This window comes from Rhipicephalus microplus, chromosome 3 (genome assembly GCF_043290135.1).
Source record: "Rhipicephalus microplus isolate Deutch F79 chromosome 3, USDA_Rmic, whole genome shotgun sequence".
NCBI classification, from domain to species: domain Eukaryota; kingdom Metazoa; phylum Arthropoda; class Arachnida; order Ixodida; family Ixodidae; genus Rhipicephalus; species Rhipicephalus microplus.
In genome coordinates this window covers 275,761,522-275,783,655 of record NC_134702.1, presented here as the reverse complement: position 1 = coordinate 275,783,655, position 22,134 = coordinate 275,761,522, and the positions used below count along the sequence as shown (strand labels likewise).

The 22,134-nt window shown below is 45.2% G+C and overlaps 1 protein-coding gene and 2 long non-coding RNA genes across 3 annotated transcripts in view; 1 reads left to right on the top strand and 2 right to left on the bottom strand.

Annotated features, from left to right (window-relative positions):
• Positions 1-22,134, bottom strand: part of LOC119167935 (uncharacterized) — a 362,355-nt gene that overhangs the window by 318,757 nt on the left and 21,464 nt on the right. The window lies entirely within an intron of this gene.
• The window catches only part of LOC142804281 (uncharacterized), a 34,440-nt gene continuing 23,030 nt past the window's right edge, over positions 10,725-22,134 (top strand). Inside the window, exon 1 of the long non-coding RNA XR_012894567.1 lies at positions 10,725-10,917. This is a non-coding gene — a long non-coding RNA (uncharacterized LOC142804281). The remainder of the gene's footprint in view (positions 10,918-22,134) is intronic.
• LOC142804278 (uncharacterized) lies at positions 12,078-16,947 on the bottom strand. The gene is made up of 2 exons (XR_012894565.1): positions 16,036-16,947; positions 12,078-12,835 (listed from the first exon to the last, which is right to left on the bottom strand). It is a non-coding gene; the product is annotated as an uncharacterized LOC142804278 (long non-coding RNA).

The window sequence follows — 22,134 nt, the reverse complement described above, 5'->3', positions numbered from 1 at the left end:
CGAAAAATGAACATATGCAACAGCACAATTGAATTACCACAATGTAAGGACAATTTTACGCAAGTATTTTCTCAAACTTTGTTATCAAACTTCTGCGTTGAGGCTATTTAGAACTTCCTCGCGTAGTTTGCCCAGGCGCTTATGGTTCTAGAAAAAAAACGAATGCCTAAATGTATTGTTTGAACAGCTGCATTCTTATATCTTTTTCCCATATTGAAAACGATCACTTGTGCGCACTGTGTGGTTTTTATGTAGTATTGATTTTTAATTTTTTATAATAAATAAATTTTTTATGTCGAATACAAGTATTTTATTCTGCTTTCAGCACGTCTAGCCATAAGTGTACCTAGACCAATTGAATTCACCATGTTATTATGTCACTGACAATAATAATGCGTTTGTAGGTATTACACATAAATTGGGCAGCGGGTTTTTGAATTTTCTCAAGTGTAACCCCTTTCTTTTTGTCTGTAGAGGTCCCATAGGCATGGCCGAACGAGTGCTTTATACGCGGCCAAGTTTGTCATTGAATGGTGATTTTTCAAGCTTATGTAAAAGAAAACAGAATGCTTTAAAAGCTTTGGTGCAGATTGTATTTACATGAGGATCCCAGTTCAAATTTTGTGTGATGGCAACTCCGGGATATCTAATAGCTGCTGTTTCCTTTAGTATAATGCCTTCTACAGAATAAGAACAGCTCAAAATGGTTTTCTTCCCGCATATATTGAGAACTAAGCACTTAACACTGTTTAGGAACATCTTCCGTTTCTTGCAACAGTCTGAAACTTAACTGAGGGCTTTCTGGAGCGACGTCTGATCAACCTACGTTTTAACCACGGTGTGAAGGACGTAGTCATTTGCAAAAACCTTTATCATGACATCGCTAGGTATTATGATTACAATATCGTTTACATAGATAAGGACTAAAACCAGGCTCAAAACTAACCCCAGCAGTACGCCTGAAGTTACTTGAAGGGTCTCTGGGCGGTAATTATCCACCTGTATATATTGGTACCTAGCTGTCTTCCAGATATGCCAGAACAGAGTGAATCAGATTGCTATTTCTTTCAATGTCGTAGAGCTGATGTGATTGTCTATTATGAGCAACTTTGTCAAAAGCTTTGCGTAGTCAAAAAATATTGCATCTATCTCTTCTTTGCTGTTAATCGCAAGTGAAAAATCATGACCTACACTAAGCAACTGTGTCACAGTTGACAAACCACGCCGAAAACCATGCTGAGCATCGGATAGCGAGTACGGGTTTCACTTATTTCTTATCGGGGGCGTGATTTGTGGCGTAGGAACTTTCGACTGCGTAGTTACCATCGGTTGATTATATTTTTGCGAGCAGCTGTCACGTGGTTTTTATCGCTTTTTTTCGTCATGCTATCTCTTTGTTGTTTCAACGGGTGCCTACAAAAAGGCCGTGAGTTTGGAATAATAAATCAGTTGGGAGTTCACCACTGTGTGTGTGACCTTCCTGATCGTACCATCTTTTTCGCATTGGTAAATTCATTGATTAGTGGGGTTTAATGTCCCAAAGCCACCTTTTGATTATGAGAGATGCTGTAGTGGAGGACTCCGGAAATTCCCACCACCTGGGGTTCTCTAACGTGTACCCGAATCTGAGCACACAGGCCTACAACATTTCCGCCTCCACCGGAAATGCAGCCGCCACAGCTGGGATTCCATCCCGCGACCTGCGGGTCAGCAGACGAGTACCTTAGCCACTAGACTACCGTGGCAAGGTGCGCTGATAAATCGACCTAAATCATTTATGATCGTTAGGTGCGAGGACCGCTGATGATACTGAAGGAGCTGTGGAGCAATGAAAACATCGGCCGTGAAATTCGCACTACCTACTTGGTCGACCTTCGAAATCATCTTCAAAATACATGCAAGCTAGCGCATGATGACTTAAACAGAGTACGCGCGAAACAAGATACTTGTTTTGATCGCAAGGGACGTCTTCGAAAAGTGAACGTTGGTAATAAGGTGCTACTTCTTTCCCTGACAGACTCTGACAAGCTGCTCATGCGATGAAAAGATTCATTCAGAGTCGTAGAAAGAAAGAATGAAGTCGACTACAAGTTCTCGATAAGTGAAAAGAAAAAAAATCCACATCTTAAAACTTTTTATACCTAAAAGGTCTGAGGAACGTAAACCTTTACCAGTGCAGCAGATGTCGGTAGTAACGGAAGCCGACCATGGACCACCACAAGTGAACGAACAACAGTCAAGCAAAGGAGGTTCACACGACATTCTTTCCCCTGACCTATTTCGTATTCAGATAGCAGGTAATGTAAAATTATCTGGGCATATGTGTGTTGAACAGCATTCGGAGGCACTTGACTTGTTAAAGAAATTTCAGATCATTTTACTGGGTGTTTTTAGGAAAGCGTAAAATTTATTTGCGGTTCACATGGGCAAAATCTGTGACATTTTTCCCGCCTCTTCTTGACGTCATAAACGCTGTGAACAATTTTCCTAAACGAAGGGTGGTCATGACAGAGGCGTGAAAAAACAATTGGTCGCCTTGCGGGCGTGGTGTGGATGAAAACTAAGTGTGTGCGCGTGCAACATTGGTCAAGGTACCGGCGCTCGACACAGCGACGAGGTCAAGGTGGCTCTTGGCTGGACGTCCAGTCTAGCCAAGAACTTAAGCGACGTCTTCCAGCCGCGGCCTTTTTTGCGCTCCGGCTGTAGACTGACCCAGGGAGATGATGCGTGGGGCGTCCGGCTGGCACTCCTTACAACTGGGAAACACGACGAGCCAGGCCCACGTTCCGCAGCTGCCATCGGGCGACGAGACGTTGAGCTAGCTGTCGTTCGCGGTGATTGGTCGTGTTCCGTGGGCTCTAGACATCTATTGTTGACGGCGTTCAAAGTCACTGGCATGACCTGGACGCACCCTAGGCAAACGTGGTGACTGAGCTAACAAGCTGCTGCAGCAGGGATCCACAAGTACTGCTGACTGGACGAGTTGGTGCAGGAGAAAATGATATTGCTTCAGAACAGCTATGTTTGAGCGTGAAGGAAAGATACTATGCAGCCAAGAAGAAAAAAAAACAGACGACAAAGTGGCTGCCAACTTCTAATATTTGTTTATTGTGTACCCTTACAAAATATTATATAGCTCATATCACGTTACACCACATATATGAAAAAAACCGTACACGTGTGGCACAGCAAACTATCATGAAAACCTAGTTGTGATCTGATTTTATATTAACAACTCTAAAATAATGATTCACAGCACGCGTTCCAGAAAATTGAGCTATTTTTGAGATAAGGCCACAGACAGCGTATTCACACACAGCTTCGCGAATTTCACGATAGTGTTCGCCTCAATACATTCCCGTGTCAACTTGTTACCACTGCGGCCCGAGATGACACACTAATCGAAGAATGGAATGCATCTACACGTCTTACAATGCATAGTCAGGAAACCACCAGAAGAAATCTTGTTTTTATATTTCAAAAGTGCTCGCGCAAGCAGTCAATTTGAAATCAGATCACAACTAGGTTTCCTTGATAGTGTGCTGTGCCACACGTGTGCGGTTTTGTGATGTCGGTGGCGTCACGCGGAATAGGCTAAATAAGGTGTTGCAAGGGGACGCAATAAACAAAAATTGGAAGTTAGCGCTCACGCTGTCGTCAGTTTTTTTTTCTTCTTGGCTGCATAGTATCTTTCGTTCACGCTCGAACTGAGCTGCGCTAAAGCAATATAATTTTAGCAGGGACCCTTGCCAAGTAAACCACCCACACGGTGCATTGTCCCCGAGCGACTGCCATCGACGGCTCTCAGCTGCTTCAAACACAGAGAGACAACTAGCACAGCTAGGACTGCAGATCGATTAAATCTCGTGTTACTAAATAATGGTTTGGTTTTCTCTATGAATATATGTCTGTGTGTGCACTCGTGGCTCGACTCGGTTCCTTGGTGAGATGACCTGGGTCCAAAAACTGGTATTCCATCACACACTGATTTTAACACGATAGCGTAAAGAGCTGAGACATAGTGGCGGCGTGGACACTAGCTTATTCTTCCCCGCCGTATGTCATTACCGAGTGTTCTTAGGATGACGGGGCGCCTCGCTGTCGCATGCACACCTGGTCAGCGTGCAAAGCTATACGGTGTAATTTCCGCGCTTATCGAAGCTTCTACGAAGCGATGCTAATGAGAAAGTTGATGGAGCCCGAACGTGAGAATGGCTACCGACAGAAGTCGGCCTATACACGGCCTGGCATGAGAGAGAGTGTGAAACGCGGAGAACCTATCCCTCTCGTGTTGTACTTTATGACGTAATATTTACCCATCCAGTGCCTGTTATGAAATTGTTTCTGTGATTGGTTGTGATGGGAGTTCCAAACGTGTGATTGGCTTGTGTCAAGACCCTTTTTTCAACCAAGGGTTGAAAAGAGGATGTATGAATGTGAAAGAAAGAGCGAAGGTTCGGGCTTGGACTCGGGCAGTTGCCTGAGGCTGCAATAAAGCGTCTCTTCACCGGACTACGGCTCTTCCTTCGCACTGCTACCATGCATTCGAGTCTTCGAGTGCGCGGTGCCACTCGAAGACTCGAACATCTTTGCTTCCTAGCTGGTGTAGAAGCTAGTCGAGGAGGAGAAAACTAACTGGCGCAGTCGACGTGGAGTGGAAAGCCCACTGCGAGGAAGGTGCTGATGTCTAGGAAGCTTACAAGACGCATGCTGCTTCGGAACCTGCTGGTGCGCTGCGAGAAGCAGCATTGGCATTTGGTACGAGGCTGCCGGTCAACATTGGAGCCTGGAGTTGGGCAGCGCAAGAGTGCTGCATGTCCCTGAACGAGAGCAAAATCAGTGGCCGTCGTTGAGTGGTGGACTTACCCGAGAGGCGCTGCAGGGTGCTGCTTCAGGATCAGAGCAGCAGGGCAGTCGATGTGCCAGACTGAGTCAGCGACAGATAAGATCGGGCGGAGACCTGCTGCATTGGAGGTGGTCGTCGCGCATAGCGTTCGTTACGAGACGGACGCAGTTCCTACTGTCAAGTTCATCGGGTGACGCATCACTGCAAGATGAGGCCTGCTTTGTGCTCTCTTGGGCCCCCCCCCCCCCCCCCCCATACTGGTTTTTACTGAATTTACTTGCGTTCAGGCACTATCTGGGAGATCGCGGACACAGATAGAGATGCGGTAAAAGGGGACGCCGTTAGTGAATCGGATCGCACCTGAGAAATGAAGCTTGAAATTGAAGGGCTGCAGGTCAAGCTTGAGCCAGAAAAGATGAGGTCGTCGCGTGCCTTATCAGTGGAACCAAAAAAACTGGAACCAGCAAACCAGTATCGGATAGTACGCGAAAGAGCTGAAGACAGTCTTTGTGCCCTTGCCAACTGATGAGCCTATGATTCCCGCCTTGTTCAAAAACGTGGACCCTCGTTTTGCGGCATTGAACATACCAGAGGATATTCAGGGCACGATTCTATTGCCATTTCTAAGTGACAAGATGCGAGCGTTCGTTGCCAATAAATCTGGATTGGGGGTAATGGCGTACTCAGACTTAAAGTCAAGAATTCCAAAGGAGCTGCGGATGACTCTGAGCGAGTACCACCGAATGTTTTTGGAAAAAAAAGGAGAGAGGCACACGAGACTTAGAGCCAAGTGTCGGCGCACATGGAGACCATGTTCTCACTATATCTTAAAGGTAGAGAGGTGAAGTCATTTGAGAGTCTTCAGAAATTGCTGATAGCTGATAGACTAAAGCAGTTATTGCCAAGTGATCTCCGCTCACTGCTCACTTAGCAGGAAGTGAAGGGCTGGTTGAACGCCAAAAATACTGCGGAGTTAGCCGCTAATTTCGAAGAAAGCTTTGACAGCGGCAGGCAGGCAGTTGTCGCGGTGCGGAACCAAAACATTTTAGGTATGGGCCGCGAGACAAACCGTTGGCTAGAGCGAATTTTAGCCCCAAATCAGGAATGTGTTTTGGCTGCGGAAAACGGGGTCACTTTCAGTGAGATTGAGAGTTTTGCCGTGATAGTGCTGTTAATAAAGCTGAAGTTTCTTGCATAGCTTTCAATACGGAACCATTTGAAAACCGAGTCGCACCGTCACGACGATCCCCCATTGTGTAGAACTGGCTGGTGAGGATTCCGCAGATTGAGATTCTCGCGGGAAGCAAGTGCTGTTTTGAACGCGTTGACACAGGTGCGGATGTAACAGTGGTACGAGAGAATGAAGTGTCCGCTGAAGTTTTAGACCAGAGTAGGTGTTCAATAAGGCAAACAGACGCTTTTACTCATGGTGTTACTGCACGTCTGCTATACGTACCTCTAGCTCTTCCAACCTCGTCGGGAAGGGCTGCCCAGCCTGTGAAATTGCGATGCGCAGTGACCGATCAGTTGAATACGAGTGTGTCGGTATTGCTCAGTCCCGCTGATTATGAGTGGCTTCGTCATCCCAGGCAAAAGCCACTTCACGATTTAAATGAGGGTAATAGAAGAGAGACCAGCTATTCAAGACAGGGCATTACACCGGAGCAGTATTCATTGACGCAGGAGCCAGAACATGCGTCTCGAAGTTCTAGCCCTAGAATTACCGCTATGCAGCGAGTGGGGAAACAAGACGGCTAAGCAAGAAAACAGCAAACGACTAAGTCCGTGTTACTTGTACTGCAGGCGCTGTCTAAAAGTGTCAATTCTGCTGTGGAATGTACTAAGGTGGACAGAGAGCGGCTTGGTCCATTTGAGAGAAATGCTCTCAATAGAGAAAAACAACGCAATGAGGCACTTGCCGGTGAACGGCGTCCGGTGAAAGAGGGATCGCACAACAGAGTTACTGATGCACGGTTGCTTTATCATAAGGAGAAAGCAGACGGGAAACAGTCTCGCCAATCAGTGGTGCCAGAGTCGCACCGAGACGAAGTGTTAGCGCACGGCAACTATTGCGATGGTAGCTTCTCAAAAAAATACAACAAGAAAGCGCGTTAAAAAGCGGCTAGCAATGTGGTTAGGCGGTGGAACGAGTGGGTTTTGCGTCTTGCGTATTCGTTCAAAAGGAAAAGTTGTCAGGATGGGGCCATCGCGTGTGCGGCTCAAATGTGAAGTGGAGCCATAAGCTCTTTCGAGGATTAGCAACCGGATTTTTTCATGATAATTTTGTTTTGGGTTGCTCATTTAGGTTTGAGAAAGTTTTCTTGCGTGATTTCCGTGAATGAGAAGTTATTTTTGAACCAAGTTTTGCGTTTTCTTCTTAGTATTTATGTATGGCATGCTGCCAACGAGTGGTGACGTTGTGAAAGGCTTTAAGTAAAAAGTCAGTTATTTATCAGTAACGGCAGTTCGAGAGTTTCGAACACGCTGCTATGAAACGCAGAGGCACAGGTGGCGTTCGTTTGAGTTAGAGGCGTTCGCGTTGATTTCTGAGTTGACGGAAACCAAATCCAGGAAAGCTTTTTCTTTTTTTTTTTTGCTATGAACGCATTGGAAACGACCGTGACAGGTTGCCTTTCCCAAACGATAGGGGAATCTGAGTGATCAGTTGCATCCATTAGTGAGAGACTGAACCAGTCGCGCTAGGAGAGGCGAATAAGAGGCGAATGTGAAGAATAAGTTGTTCGTCATAAAGGCGCATTGCACAAGGCGGCGATCCTCTTTCACGTCTCGGACTGTCATTGGATTCATTAATTGTAGCTGTGTATGGGCAATAGGACTTTTTGTCTGCTTCATTTGGTTGAGTTTTTTGCTGTTGTTGTTGTTGTTGTTGCTGATATGTAGCCACCGAAATAGTTTCTGTGAAATAAATGACTGTACAGTAGTTTGCATCGCCATCCTTTGAGACTAATATATAAATATGGCACTGGGTCAGTCGCTGTCTTTTAGTGTGTTATGCGGGGCCTGGAGGGCGCATGGAGTGGGTCTCACGTGCTGGGACAATGACCGTGTGGTGTGGTGAAATTAAAGAAAATAGCCGCAGGACTATGCAATTTGCGTGTGCCCTATTTCAAGCTGATGCAAACTGACTGTCACTGTGGCCTTCATTCAGAAAGCGTTCTTTATTGTTGCGCAATACGAGAATGTTTTCTTTCGCAGTACCATCTGAGCAATATGTATATGTGTCGCTTGGTCTATTTTGCAGTAGAACGCGAAAGTTCTCCTGTTGATATTGAAGTAAAAATTGGTTCACACAGGCGCGCGCACCGAGAGTGAGTTTATATTGAGTCATTTTTTGTTTCTTTTTTTATCGTGTTACTGGACATCGAGTATCCATTACCACATTAACGAGAGGGAGAAGTTAGTATGAAATAACTATAAGCGGCGTGTTGTGTGTAGCGCAAATAATGTGGCTGATGAAGAGCACAAAGCCGGTTCTAAACCCTTAAGCTAACGAAGCTGATTGGTTCCGTGAAGGTGAACGCGGGAGACCCTATTCACATGGTTCACGAGCGGCACCGTGAAGGTCGCTCCCGTTTGGGACTATAAGGGAAAGTCCTACTCAAAAAAGCGTCTGGCAAGAAGCAGGCCAGGCGCCATCGTCTGAGTTGAAGCCATTGTTGGCATGCGCTGCGTGCAATTGAGAATGACGCACACTGCATAAATTTTTACACCCGAAAGGATGTAAAACGGGTGTATGCAATAAAAGCACCCGTATACACCCTTTTTACACTCCCACTTTAAAATTTGAGGTGTTCGTGATTAAAACACCTCAAAACACCCTATTTACAGCCTCATACTCAGGGTGTTATGAACAAGGCTACAAATAGTTGATGGATATGTGGGGTTTAACGTCCCAAAACCACCATATGATTAGTAGACACGCGTAGTAGAGGGCTCCGGAAATTTCGACCACCTGGGGTTCTTTAACTTGCACTCAAATTTGAGCACACAGGCCTACAAGGCAACAAATGCACGACATTTTCTAGCAGCTTTGCTTATATTGTTAGTGTACATTACCTATCTTGATACCAGCAAGGCTCCCACTACTAGCTTCTTGTGGGCCTAGTAATGAATTGAAGCAGGAAGCAATGTGACCGAAACGCAGTTTTCGTCGATGAAGCAGACTTACACATGGGGTTCGATGTCCCAAAGCCATCATTTGATTATGAGAGACGCCGTAGTGAAGGGCTCCGGAAATTTTGACCACCTGGGGTTCTTTAACGTGCACCCAAATCTGAGCACACGGGCCTACAACATTCCCGCCTCCATTGGAAATGCAACCGCCGCAGCCGGGATTTAATCCCGCGACCTGCGGGTCAGCAGCCGAGTACCTTAGCCACTAGACCACCGCGGCGGGGCCATCGATAAAGCAGGCAAACTACTATAAGACGGAAGATACAACAGGAGCGGCGCTTGTCGAATATAGTGAGGGCAAATTCTCTTGTATGTGTTCCTGTCAATTGTGTCATTTGCGTGAATAGCCAACACTCACAAAGTGCACTAACTTGCCTGAACAAGCTAATGTTGAGCACATTGGCGTAGCCATGCGTGGAGCAATCCCCACCCTCCCCCCGTCTCCCATAAGATCGAAGCTTTCAAGGCTGAAGGTAAAACGTCCGCCACCTGCAGAAAAACAAACCATCGGCACAATGTTTAGCCATAACAGCCACGTCAACGGGCCATCAGGTCCCTTAAAAACGAATATTGGGGTGATGTATTTTTAGCAGGCTAGTTTTATTTAACTACAATAGCGAATATTCCTCATGTCTCCTTGAAAGTGCGTCATGGAAATTAGAAAGAGGACACCTACCATGAAGAAACAATGCGGAATAAAGACATTTCGGTGACCTTGATGCAGCTTTGCTCACAATGACGGGAACCTTGTTGACTAAATTGCGGACAGAGCTCTCCTCAGGGGAGCCGAAACGAATTCTCCAGTTCTCGTTTGCTCTCTTTCTTTGTGAATACCCTTCTTTTTTATGTTACTTCCTCAGCAGACGTGCTTCGGTGGAAGCCTTGACTTCGTGGGCAGTGAGAAATCAACATTTATTAAAGATTTTCAGCCATGGTCTTGTTCCAAGGACTGCAAGCAACGTACAAATATATTGTCGCGTCGTGAAGACAGAAGTAGTATTTAACAGGTTGAGAAAGTAGTAGCAGGTCATATATTTTTATTTACAATGCTCCAGAGTGTTCTTATTCTTTCTCGTGATTGCTTTCTGCATAAAAGCGCGTATGCACTGCCGTCTTCATCTTCCTCGCAGCACTCACCTGGCTATATGTTTCCATGGAATAGTGGGATGGTCGAAGCACGCAATGTTGCGAGGAGCAATGTATTTACCGAAATGAAAGAGGTGATACAATATCTCCTGCGTTACCCTGGGTGCGCAATTCCTAAAGACCTATTGAGCTTAGCAAAAGCCATCAGCTTGGCTTTATTACCAGTATTCACTACATGAGGTCCGTGAAGATGCGCTAAATATTGCTCCTCAATATTACAAATGCGCGTTCTGACTAGCAGCTCGTGTTGGCCGCACTGCGGCGCCACAATGTGCACTGCGATTTAGATGCACTGTAAAAGAACGTGTATAACGCACCAGATCACTGCCGCAAAAAATGAAAGCGGCGCCTACGCAATCAGTCGAGGGCCGGAGCTAGTAATAAACCGCATCTAGCTGCTGTGAGAGCGCCACCGGCGCCATCAAGTCTCGTCGCCTTGGCAACCTCGGCTGCCCGGGATCGCTGCGCGTGCGCAGATGGCGCAGAGCGCGGGAGAGGACTGGTGTCGTCTTACATGTCACTGCGTGTGCTGGCGAAAAGCCCTCCCGTGTCTGTGCATGTGGTTCGCGTGGCTTCTCGATCGGTAGAGTTTATTAGTCGGTGTTTAGTTTCAAATATGCCTGCGCTCTGTGCTCGACCTGTGTGTTCTGTCGGGGCTGAATATTGCGAAGACGCATCATATTGATGGCTGGAGCTGCGGATTCAAATTATGGAGCACTCGAAGTGAAATAGTAAGTACCGCTCTCACATTGTTCTGTTCAGCGCTTTGTTAACTGCTTGGGCTCGAGCATAATGCTTTCAAACAGTTTTGTTTTCAACCAGTCAATGACAAGTCAGCATTTGTTTTCTTAGAGAGATTATTTTTAAGTAGATGTATATAAGGAGAGATTGGTGACAATGCGTTGCGCCGGCAACTCCTCCTCTCTTGCACAAAAGCCGACATCGCACATTATGTAGTAAACACAAGGCTATACATAAGTTCATAACACAACACCTACACAATGAGTTTAGGTTTTTCAACACTGACTGTCCGCACCACACAAAAATGTGTCCACACTGCATAGAAATGTGTCCGCACCACACAGAGTTTGTATAAACACAAGTAATCACTACAATTTAGGTGTTCACGCAAAACATAAAAGTTCAATGTAATGTGTAAGGTGTTCTTGTCGCTTAAACACTGAAACTGTTTTTAGAAAGGTTTTCCCAAAAATATCGTGGTGAAAAACAAAAGTACTGTTTTGAAACATACCAGTTAACAGCGAAGTAGATTTGTATTTCGTTTAGTACTTTTCAGCTATTCATGATTCCTCCAGAAAGTTAACGACTACACGCACTGAGTGGCTTGTACCTTTCTATTTGGCCAAACACTCAAGATTTTTGCAATTGATGGAGGTCGCTTTTCGAAAGAATTGAGTTTTTGAAAAAGGTTCCTTCGAGGTACGTCATGATTTCTACAATGTAGAAGAATGTGCTCTACGTCTTCTTGAGCTTCTCCACATGAGCAGGTAGGACTGCCAGCTTTCCTTAATTTATGCAGGAAAGCTTTGTGTAGGCTGTACCAAGTCGAAGCCTATGGATGACTGTTTCTGGCGATCGGCTAACCTTTAACGGAATATTAAATTCTATACCGTGATCAACGTGATACAACAGAAAGTTTTGCGCACCATCATTCGAACCAGGTTTCATAGACAGCTGACAGCTCAGCTTATTTATTAGACACCGTGCATCGCTCATCGTTAGAGATAGCAGTGATATATTAATTCCTTGATGTGCAGCATGTGCAATGTGATCAGCTATGTCGTTTCCTGTGATTTCACAGCGGCTTGGCACTGTTATGACTGGGTTTTGCAGGCACCGGAGGTCCTCGATGAAGTTGTCGAGGCAGGAAAAAGAGAGGCTTGAAAGAGCGTTTATTTGCATTATATACAAGCTGAGCTCTCGTACATGATGAGCAATTTCTTACACAGCGAGCTCTCGAATCTGGCGTTCCTCTACATGGTGCTTCTTCGAATGAGCCGGATGGCTCATTTCAAAGGGTATGTGCTCCCCAGATCCCTTGATCAGGGAACACGTGCAGATGGTACTGCCCAATCACAGATTACGCACAACTGGCGAGGGGGACGAGCATGCGCGGCCCACGTGAACGTCCGATATTCAGGTGTGACTCTGCAGTCCAAGGTGGAGCCAGCGGGGCTTTTCCTCGTTGTGCGTGTGCCGCTGGTCGAGGGGTCTCAAGCTCATGACAGCATACTTCAAAAGGCTCGCTGAACTGCTCGCTTAATTAGCGGGGCGATTTGCGAAGGCGGCCGTGATCTCTTCGAAGGAACATGCTGTATTTGTATACCTCTCTCGAACGGCTTACGGCGTAGTGGCGACAGGACGTCTCACCCTCCGGCTAGGAGGGACAATGCCTGGCCGTCCTAGACAGGCGGCCGGTCGGTTACTTGTTTTGAGGATTCAAGGAGCGCCGCTCCCTCGTCAGCTCTGGCGCCGGTTACAACAGCTCGTCGGCCGGCGGGAGATTCGACCTCAGGGTGATTAGCTGCACAAGTTGCCCGAAGTGTCGTAGCGTGGTGCCGTTTTCCAGGCCACTGCCAATGACGCCCTGCCAAGGACTCTTTCTCGCTCGTACCTTGTGGCCATCTTCTGGAGAAAGCATTCATACACACCACCAGAGGCACGGGAGAGCGCCCAACCCGCACTGAGACACATCGAGTCTTGACAATCCTCTAAAACAAACATCCTTAAGTAGTATTACAAAGCACAAAACAGCAATTGGAACGTATCACTGAGCTTTCACCCAAAACTCTCAATCCCACTTCGAGAATTATCATCCTATTAGACTGTTTTCAAGAAAGTTAACTGCCAAGCGATGTGTTCCCGTGGCATACCGGTGTGAGAGCGTGAGTAATCTGCTGTAAACAAGCAGGCATCATACTCACAAAATAAAGCCTTTTGTTTGACACTATTTTTAATTTCCCAAAATTTTGTGCCACCAAATCAAGTCGTCAGTTCCCTCAGAGCCAACGAACAGACAACTGTCTTGCTACACCTGCATCAGGAACAACCGCATCAGTCAATGCACTTCCCAGTGCTCCTGTCTGAATGAACTACTACTTGACTTTCCTTTGCAATTACTACAACAAAGAATACACATGAACTCACGAACTAGTTTTTCTTCCACACCGGACACATGCGAAAAAACATTACATTCACAAAAGAAACTTTCGTATGAACCTTAAAAAAACTTGAAAGGAAAATCTTTGCGTCTCTTCGCTCAGTCCTCCTTAGTTCATAACGTCGACCCTGCTCATTTGCACGTATCTATCATGACACAGGGGTCTATGCGTGTCGTTTATGCAATCGCACAACGGTTACCTTAGAGAAACATACAACACCCGAGAAATGAACAAAGCAAAAAATGGGCTACCCAAACACTATCTAGTCGCCGACTTACTCAAAAAACACATTCTAAAACCCATGACAAACTTAAACCATCAAAAGCAAATTTCAAAATAAAACTAATCCACTGGTGACCATAGTCAAAAACCTATCGCTGTCTACTCTTTTTTCAGTCGAACGCGTGGTGTCGCGTCCTGTGGGTGTGTTTTGGAGAATGGGAAATGGAAAATGGTTAAGCCTATTCGCTTCACCTCCGACCTCCGCAAAGCTCCTCGCTGGCAATCAGAGTTCTTACTCTCAGTCTAATGCGTATCACTATCCTTCCAATATATATACTACAACGCATGTTTCCTACAAAAACAACAGAGCGCAATAAAACAGTTCAAACTAGTTATTTACAGAATCGCTAAACAAACAAAAAAGTTTTTTCAACAGTCCTGAGTCAACATTTTTGAAAAGCAAGCAGCTATTCTCAACAACTTTGAGTTGAACTCGTGGTGGTCATGCCCGGAAAGCTTTTCTCGTCAAGCGGGGTGTGCAACACGCGTAAAAGTAAATTGTTTTGTTACCAAACCCCGCAACATTCCTCGAAACAGACTTGCTGTTGTTCGTTCCCGCCACTTCGCGAAAACCGCTGACCTCTGTGTTGCACACCCCGTCCAACGCGCCGCGAGAACAACAGAAGGATCCCCTGCCCACTGACAGCTTACGCGCACAATGCGTTTCTCTTTTCTTGGCTCTCCAGCTGTTTGGACACTTGGGATACGGCAACTGTCTCGTAATTTCCTTCCGCCATTTAAATACATTCCTCAAACGCGTTGCAATTTTCGCCTACCTGCTTTTAGAATGCTTTCCTCGTTTTGCACGCTTCTTCGTGCCATCTACGGAGCCTTTTGCCCACCTCTGATGCTCATCAGCACCAATGTGCTTGTTAGCTCTCTCACGCGCACTGTCATTATGGGTGACTAGCAATTTATCATTCGAACAGGGCTGTGTACGATGTGCTTTTCTGTTTTGGCGGCTTGAACCCATACGATAAACACCCGTCAGAGATGACAACGGCACTCTTTCGCGATTTCACTCCGCCATTTGAAGCCCTTACTCAAACGCGTTGTGCTCATCATGAGCCTTGTCTTACGGTTGCCCTTCGGACGCTTTCTCCCATGTGCACGCTTCTCTGCGCGGACCTGGGAACCTTTCGTCCCACTCTGACGTTCTTAATCAGCAATATGCTCCTCCGCTGTTTCGCGCGCACAGTCCTGATGATTGCCAGAGGAGACAACGGGCCTTTTCTCGCGAATCCACCGCGCCGTTTGAAAGTCTTCGTCAAACGCGCCGCGTTGATAGCGAGCCTTGCGGCGCTTCCGTTTTTCGGACGCTTTCATCGTTTGTAACACTCTTCGGAGCCAACTTTGGAGCCTTTAGTCCGCCTCTGACGCTCATCGCTATCGTCTATAGGGCTGCAAGGTTCAATTCACGTGGAACACTCTGTTAATCTTAACTCTGTTTCCACAACCACGGAATCCTCACACCCTGCTTCGACCACGAGCTCTTTTTCTTCGAAACAGGTTCGAATCTCCACCGTTTCCCTATAGGCACTAGCCTTTTCTTTGGCTTTAAAAGGCACCACCGCTGAAGCCCTCTCTTCGGCTTTAAACGGCACCGCCGCTACACCACACCGTTCGTGCGCTACATCTACGGATGTCTGGCCTCTTTGCTCCAATACCACCACTTTATACCATCCATCCTTTTTATCTCCCCACATAATTCCTGCATCTTCTTTCTGTGTTCTTCAATCCTGCGCTTGATTTTCTCTTTGTCCCGCTTGCGCTTCTCTTCCTCTTCCTGATCCAATAATTACACACTCCCAAAGTGCTCGATTTCCGCCTTTTCAATTTTGCTTTCAAGAATTACTTCATGGAGCATATTCAAGCATATTGTCGTTAAAGTTTAGGTCAAGATGCCAACCGAGGTTTAGCAGGTTATCTCCTGTCAATCTCCTGAGGTCCTTGACTACTGCTTTGCTTTGGCTCAGCTGTGACAAAACACAAACCCACCAGCGTTTAAATTCTGCGTCTGGGGAAATTAAAGCCTGGCAAATCCCACAGCGGAGACCATACGCTTAAGCGCACAGGTAGCACTACGCGGCTAACCTCTCTCTTTAACCTGTTTCCTGTTTCTTTCTCCCTCAACTGATTTTTACATTCCAAATTTTCCCGCAACGTACCCTTAAAACTCCCTCAAAATTTAACACTTGTTCCTATCAAATTATCCAAGTTTTTTTTTTCCTTAACCTACTTGCTCAGATAAACATCCAGTGCCACTCAGTGCAGAGATAACAACCACATTGGCCAGGCAGTTGTTAGTTATACCTATTTTTCAACAAATCTAGGCTAAAAGACTCGATACAACTCAAGCACAAAGCCAGGCACTGACCAAATTACCTGCAGTTGTGGTACACGGCGCCGATCCCGCCGACTTTCAGGGCTTTCGGCTGAATTCCGGTCTATGTCGTTTTCTGTCGCTGAGTCGTATCCCAACGCTGCCAAGCAATTGTTAATACTGGGTTTTGCAGGCACCGGAGGACCGGGATGAAGTTGTCGAGGCAGGAGGAAGACAGACTTGAAAGAGGTTTATTTACATTGTATGCAGGGTCAGCTCTCGTACATAACAACCTCTTTCTTACATGGCGAGCTCTCTAATCTGGCGTTCCTCTACATGGTGCTCCTTCGAATAAGCCGGGGGGCTCATTTTAAAGGGTATATGCTCCCCAGATCTCTACATCAGGGAACACGTGCTGATGGGACTGTCCAATCACAGATAACAGACAACTGGCGAGGGGGACGAGAATGCACGGCCCACGTGAACGTCCAATATTGAGGCGTGACTCTGCAGACCAAGAAGGCGCCAGTGGGGCTCTTCCTCGTCGTGCGTGTGCCGCTGGTCGAGGGGTCTCAAGCTCATGACTGCATACTTCAAAGGGTCCGCCGAACTGCTCGCCTAATTAGCGGGGCAATTTGTGAAGGCCATCACGATCTCTTCCAAAGAAGACGCTGTATTTGTATTCCTCTCTCGAACGGCTTACGGCGTCATGGAAACACGACGTCTCACCCTCCAGCTTGGAGGGACAATGCCTGGTGGTCATTGGCAGCCGGCCGGTCGGTTAATTGTTTTGCTGATCCAAGGAGCGCCCCTCCCTCGTCAGCTCTGGCGCCAGTCACAACAGCACCCACTAGAACGTTAAGGTGTGTTTTAGCTCTTTTGATACAGCGTACTTCCCCTTTATTTCATATGCGAGCTCACTAGCTTTGTTGCCCAAGCTGGTTCCTTTTAGAAAAACTAATGAGGGCTATGAGTCACTGATAACTGCCCATTGAAGTGGACCTGGCTGTAAACATATGAAGTGTAAAGCACAGAGTATTGCATAGAGTTCTGCCGTTGTGGATGTTGCGAAACGGCTGAGTTTAAAAGCGTTTCTTGCTCTGTATGGAGGTACAAAGAATGCCGACAGAGAGCTTTGATTCAGACATGATCCGTCGGTGTACACATGCATGTAGTCTTCATAATTGGTATAAAGGTGTGTTAAAGTTGTTGCGTTATTACAATTACGGGAATATCATTCTTATAATATTTTTGCTGACTGTTTCACGAGGATGAAGCAGAAGCGTGATTGTGGGCAAGTTTTTTGTTTGTTTGTTTGGATTGTTTGGAGTACAAACAGAGTGAGCATGCGCAGCTGTGGTTCAGCGAATAATATGAACAAATTTTTGCGGTGCCCTCTGTTAGCAGTGGTCCTTTGCGCGGCCCTCTCGTGATGAACATCAATTTTAGTTTACTAATTAATCCATGCGTGGGTATGGCGCCTGTTAGCTGCATGCATCAAGCTTATCTAAGACGCATATGCTTGGGCATGTTGGTAGTTCATTTGCTCTCATTTTTTTATTGCACAAAAAGACCGCGAACGGAAAACAAAGGCATGGTTTCCATGTCATTATTTTTTACCCTTTTTCGTTTTGTGCGCTGATACTACTGTGATAACTCGAGCTGATGCATCGAGTGACAACACAGCATATTGCTTCGCGTTAGATGCACCTCGCGAAGTTTGCCTACTTGCTAATACATTAAATTTTGGTAACTTCATCTTCACCGGAATTTTCGTTCACCCGCTACGTAGCGTGACACTGCCGGCAGCCGTGCCTGTCTAGCGGATCGAACACTGAAGCTGGACTTGTGTTTGAACGGACCTTTTGTCTGTGTGTGTGGCCAAATTGCTTACTTGAACAGTGGAAACGCTTGTTTGAGCATAGCTGCTAACGTTCGAGTACATTTATTTTTATCCATTTGTTTCCAGCAAGTGGAACTTTCATAATATTCTTGTTAGTCAGAGTTATATTGCCCTCGCCTCGCTTTGGCATTTAACTTCGCTAAGTACTTCAGATGTTAAGCTATTTTCGCTAGGTGAAGCATATTTTACGTTTTTTGTTGCACAAAAACACTCTTATGTTACACCTACTGCATGGTATCTAAGCATGTGTTACAGCCAAAATGTAAGACTTTGTAGCATATTTATTTGGGAACACAACACCCACAGCCACTGAACAGCCTACGCTGCATCGGGAAGAAGTTATGCTTTTTCAGCCTGCCAGCATGATTGAAACAAATGGCCATAATTCAAAAGTATGCAATAGTAATTGATTAAAGGTTACAGGGTCACTTTATTCCCAATTTTCCACCCCATTTGACGGCTAAGGCAAATGTGTTTGAAAAAAAAATCATGCTGATTTAATGCACTGTTTTCAGTGAGCTGCTAGAATAATTCGGAGAGAAAATTTATTTGGTCCCATGGTTCTCTTTTAAACTCCCAGAATGTTGTCAGAGTGTTCTTGTAGAAAAAGTTTTTTACAAGTACCCCTACTTCTTTCTATACCAAGTTTGATACATGTTAAGTAAAGGGGCTTATGTAACGTGTTTGAAACTCAATGCTATGATACAATTTTTCGGCCACATACGTCTCCAAGAACTTAGCCCAAAATGTGTTATGTTTGCATTTTCTCATTGCGATAATGCACTTTGTTTGAATGTCTGAGCTGTGACTACTTTCTTCCCCCAAAAAATATTTTGTTGAAAAATTACGTTTAGACATCTCACAAGAGTGGCGATGTGGACAAGAGTGGCGATGTGGGCCTGTTGGTGAAACATTTGAAAGAAATGTTTGTAGCGCGAGGCGATAAAACGAACACAGGAAAGAATAGACTGAGAAGACAGAGCGCTAATATCAACATGTTTATTTTCGACCTCCAAGCTGCTTTTAAGCCATAATCGTCAGGCGACCAAGCAGATAAGCACGTGTAATTCAGATACATGCACCACAATGCCATCTACCTACAAAAAAAACGATAAATAGGACAACAAAATCCTCACAGATAAAATCACGTATCACTGCGTACACAGGAACGCCAGTTCCTTGGGTGACAAGGCAATTGAAGGCTTGCTAATATATACATCTCCAAGAGCATCAATAAATTCGGCTTCTATGATCAACCGAGTCATCTCATCCTTATGCCGACCAACAATGATTGTACTCTGGAACAAAGGCCGGCCGCCACACGCGTGAATGTGATGAGCGAGAAAACCTTCTGGCGGCAGTTTATTTATTTATTTATTTATTTATTTATTTATTAGAATACCCTCAGGGCCCGTAGGGCATTACAGAGGGGGTGGGTACAACATATATAACACACAAGAAAAAAAGACAAAATAAAGAAACAAGTATCAGATGCGCAAATCAAAAGGCAACATAAGTCAACTAAAAATGTATAAGAATTCAAGCACATACAAGACAAAGATAGATAATGGAAACTGCGTATAGTTACAAGCATTGCTGAGAAATTGCAGTCTTGAATAACAAAGGGTCTGTTATTGATACAACGGAAGAGGGAAGGTGGTTCCAATCGGCGGCTGTTTTCGGTAAGAAGGCTGCTGAAAAGAATTTGGTGCGGCAAAACGGAATGGCAACCTTATGCTGATGATCAATGCGCGATGAGTGGTATGACGGTTGTGAAATGAGGTCTCGCTTCATTGATGGATTGTGAAAAAATATGTTATGAAAAAAATGCAGTCGCGCCAGTTTCCTCCGGACTGTTAAATTGGGTAGGTCAAGGTTAGATTTCATTTCTGATATGCTAGCAGTACGGGAATAATTAGAATAAATGAACCGAACTGAGCGGTTCTGAACAGATTCTAACGCGTTAATTAAATTTTGCTGCACGGGATCCCATATAGCGGACGCGTACTCAAGCTTTGGGCGAATTAGTGATCGGTATAATAGAATTTTGAGGGATAGCGGAGCGCGAGAAAAGTTGCGGCGTAAGTATCCTAGCGTTCGGTTAGCGTTATTACAGATGTAGGTAACATGCGTGTGCCAAGATAGATTGTTGGTAATGTAAACGCCGAGGTACTTATATGAAGAGACATGCTGGAGGGGAACGGGGTTAATCCTGTAGGTACAGGGGGGAGAAATAGATCGCTGGGTTATTGACATGCATTTAGATTTGTTAGAGTTGAGAGTCATAAGCCATTTATTGCACCAGGTTGAGACAGTGTCAAGGTCTGACTGTAGAAATTTCGCGGTAAATTACACAATCATCTGCAAATAACCTTATAGCGGAGTTAATGCTGTCTGGGAGATCATTAATATATATAAGAAAAAGTAAAGGGCCTAATACGGAACCTTGGGGTACGCCGGATGTTACTTTAGAAAGAGGTGAGTAATAGCCATTAGTTGTTACAAACTGAGTGCGATTAGTCAGAAAGCATTCAATCCATTTAAGAATGTTCGGGTCAATGTTTAAGGCACTAATTTTCAGGAGGAGTAATTGGTGAGGTACTTTATCGAAAGCTTTTTGAAAGTCAAGAAAAATGCAATGCACAAGTGAGCCGCGATCTAAAGCCAATGCTATGTCATTAGTAAAATAAAGAAGTTTATTGAACAAGTCATTTCAGTTTATTGAACAACACATGAACAAGTCATGTGCGCACCTTATGAAGCAGAGTTTCTATAATCAGATCACGCGTTTGCAAGGATCGGGCTATCCGGATCATGTTTTAGTTTCAGTTGCGGAAAAAGAGTTGAAAAGGATTCGTGCAAGGTCAAGCGAATCTAATGTTCATGTCGATTCACCGGCAAAATCAAGACGCGCGGCCGTAATTCCATATGTTCACTAGCTGTCACATAATCTTAGGAAAGTGGCACTTCGGGACAATATTAGGGTGCTATTTTCAATACGTGATAAACTTGGGAAATTGTGTGTGCTGACGAATCCGTCACGTGAGGAAAGGGTGTTGTGCACAAAAAGGCATACACACAAATTTGTGGAGTGCATTTAGTTCGTCATTTATCTTATTCTGTTCACATGTGGAAAAAAATATGTCGGCCAAACCAGTAGGTGTGTGAATGAGCGATTGAGAGAACACAATTACAAGGCGAATAACCTGCCGCCAGAAGGTTTTCACGCTCTTCACATTCACGCGTGTGACTGCCGGCCTTTGTTCCAGAGTACAATCATTGTTGTTCGCCATAAGGATGAGATGACTCGGTTGATCATAGAAGCCGAACTGATTGATGTTCTTGGAGATGTATGTATTAGCAAGCCTTCAATTGCCTTGTCACCCAAGGAACTGGCGTTCCTGCTTACGCAGTAATACGTGATTTTATCTGTGAGGTTTTTGTTATCCTATTTATTGTTTTTTGTAGGTAGATGACATTGACGTGCATGTATCTGAATTACACGTGCTTATCTGCTTGGTCGCCTGACGATTATGGCTCAAAAGCAGCTTGGAGGTCGAAAATAAACATGTTGTTGATAGTATAGCTCTGTTTTCTTAATCTATTCTTTCCTGTGTTCGTTTTTTCGCCTCGCGCTACAAAAATTTCTTTCAAATAGACATCTCAAGCTGTTGAACTTTTACGAGAAATATCCCTCAGTTCCCATAATTGTCATTTTCGTTCGTATAGAGACGCAATTTGCACCATGTGGTTGTCCAATTAAAAATCACAGTTTACCTAAATTGAAAGAAAATAAACAGCTTTTTGTATGTGATAAGTGCCACCATTACAATTTATACTTTAATGAGTAAAATTCTTTTTTAATTATCCCATCAACGGCAATGGGAAACTTCCAGGTGTCGGCCACCGTATGACCAAACGGCAAGTTAGCTCCGAATGGGGAACTTCAAAAATCATTTAGGGGCAAAGCTCTTTAGGCGGTGGGTCTTTCCCTCCTCTGTAGTCGACCTAGTAGTATGTAGCCATTTTTTAAGTTGCAGAATAGAGGGCGTTAGTGGTTTTCACAGCATATACACGGATAAAATGATTATTAGTGGGGCGAATCGTTCGTCCGTACTTTTGTGCTTTCGTCCGTCCGTCTAACTGGGCTTCCATCTGTCAGTCTCTTCGCGAGTCCGTCTGTCTTTCTGTCCGTTCATACTTGCGTCAGGCTGCCTGTCCATCTGTTTGTGCGTCCGGACGAATGAACGCTTCGCCG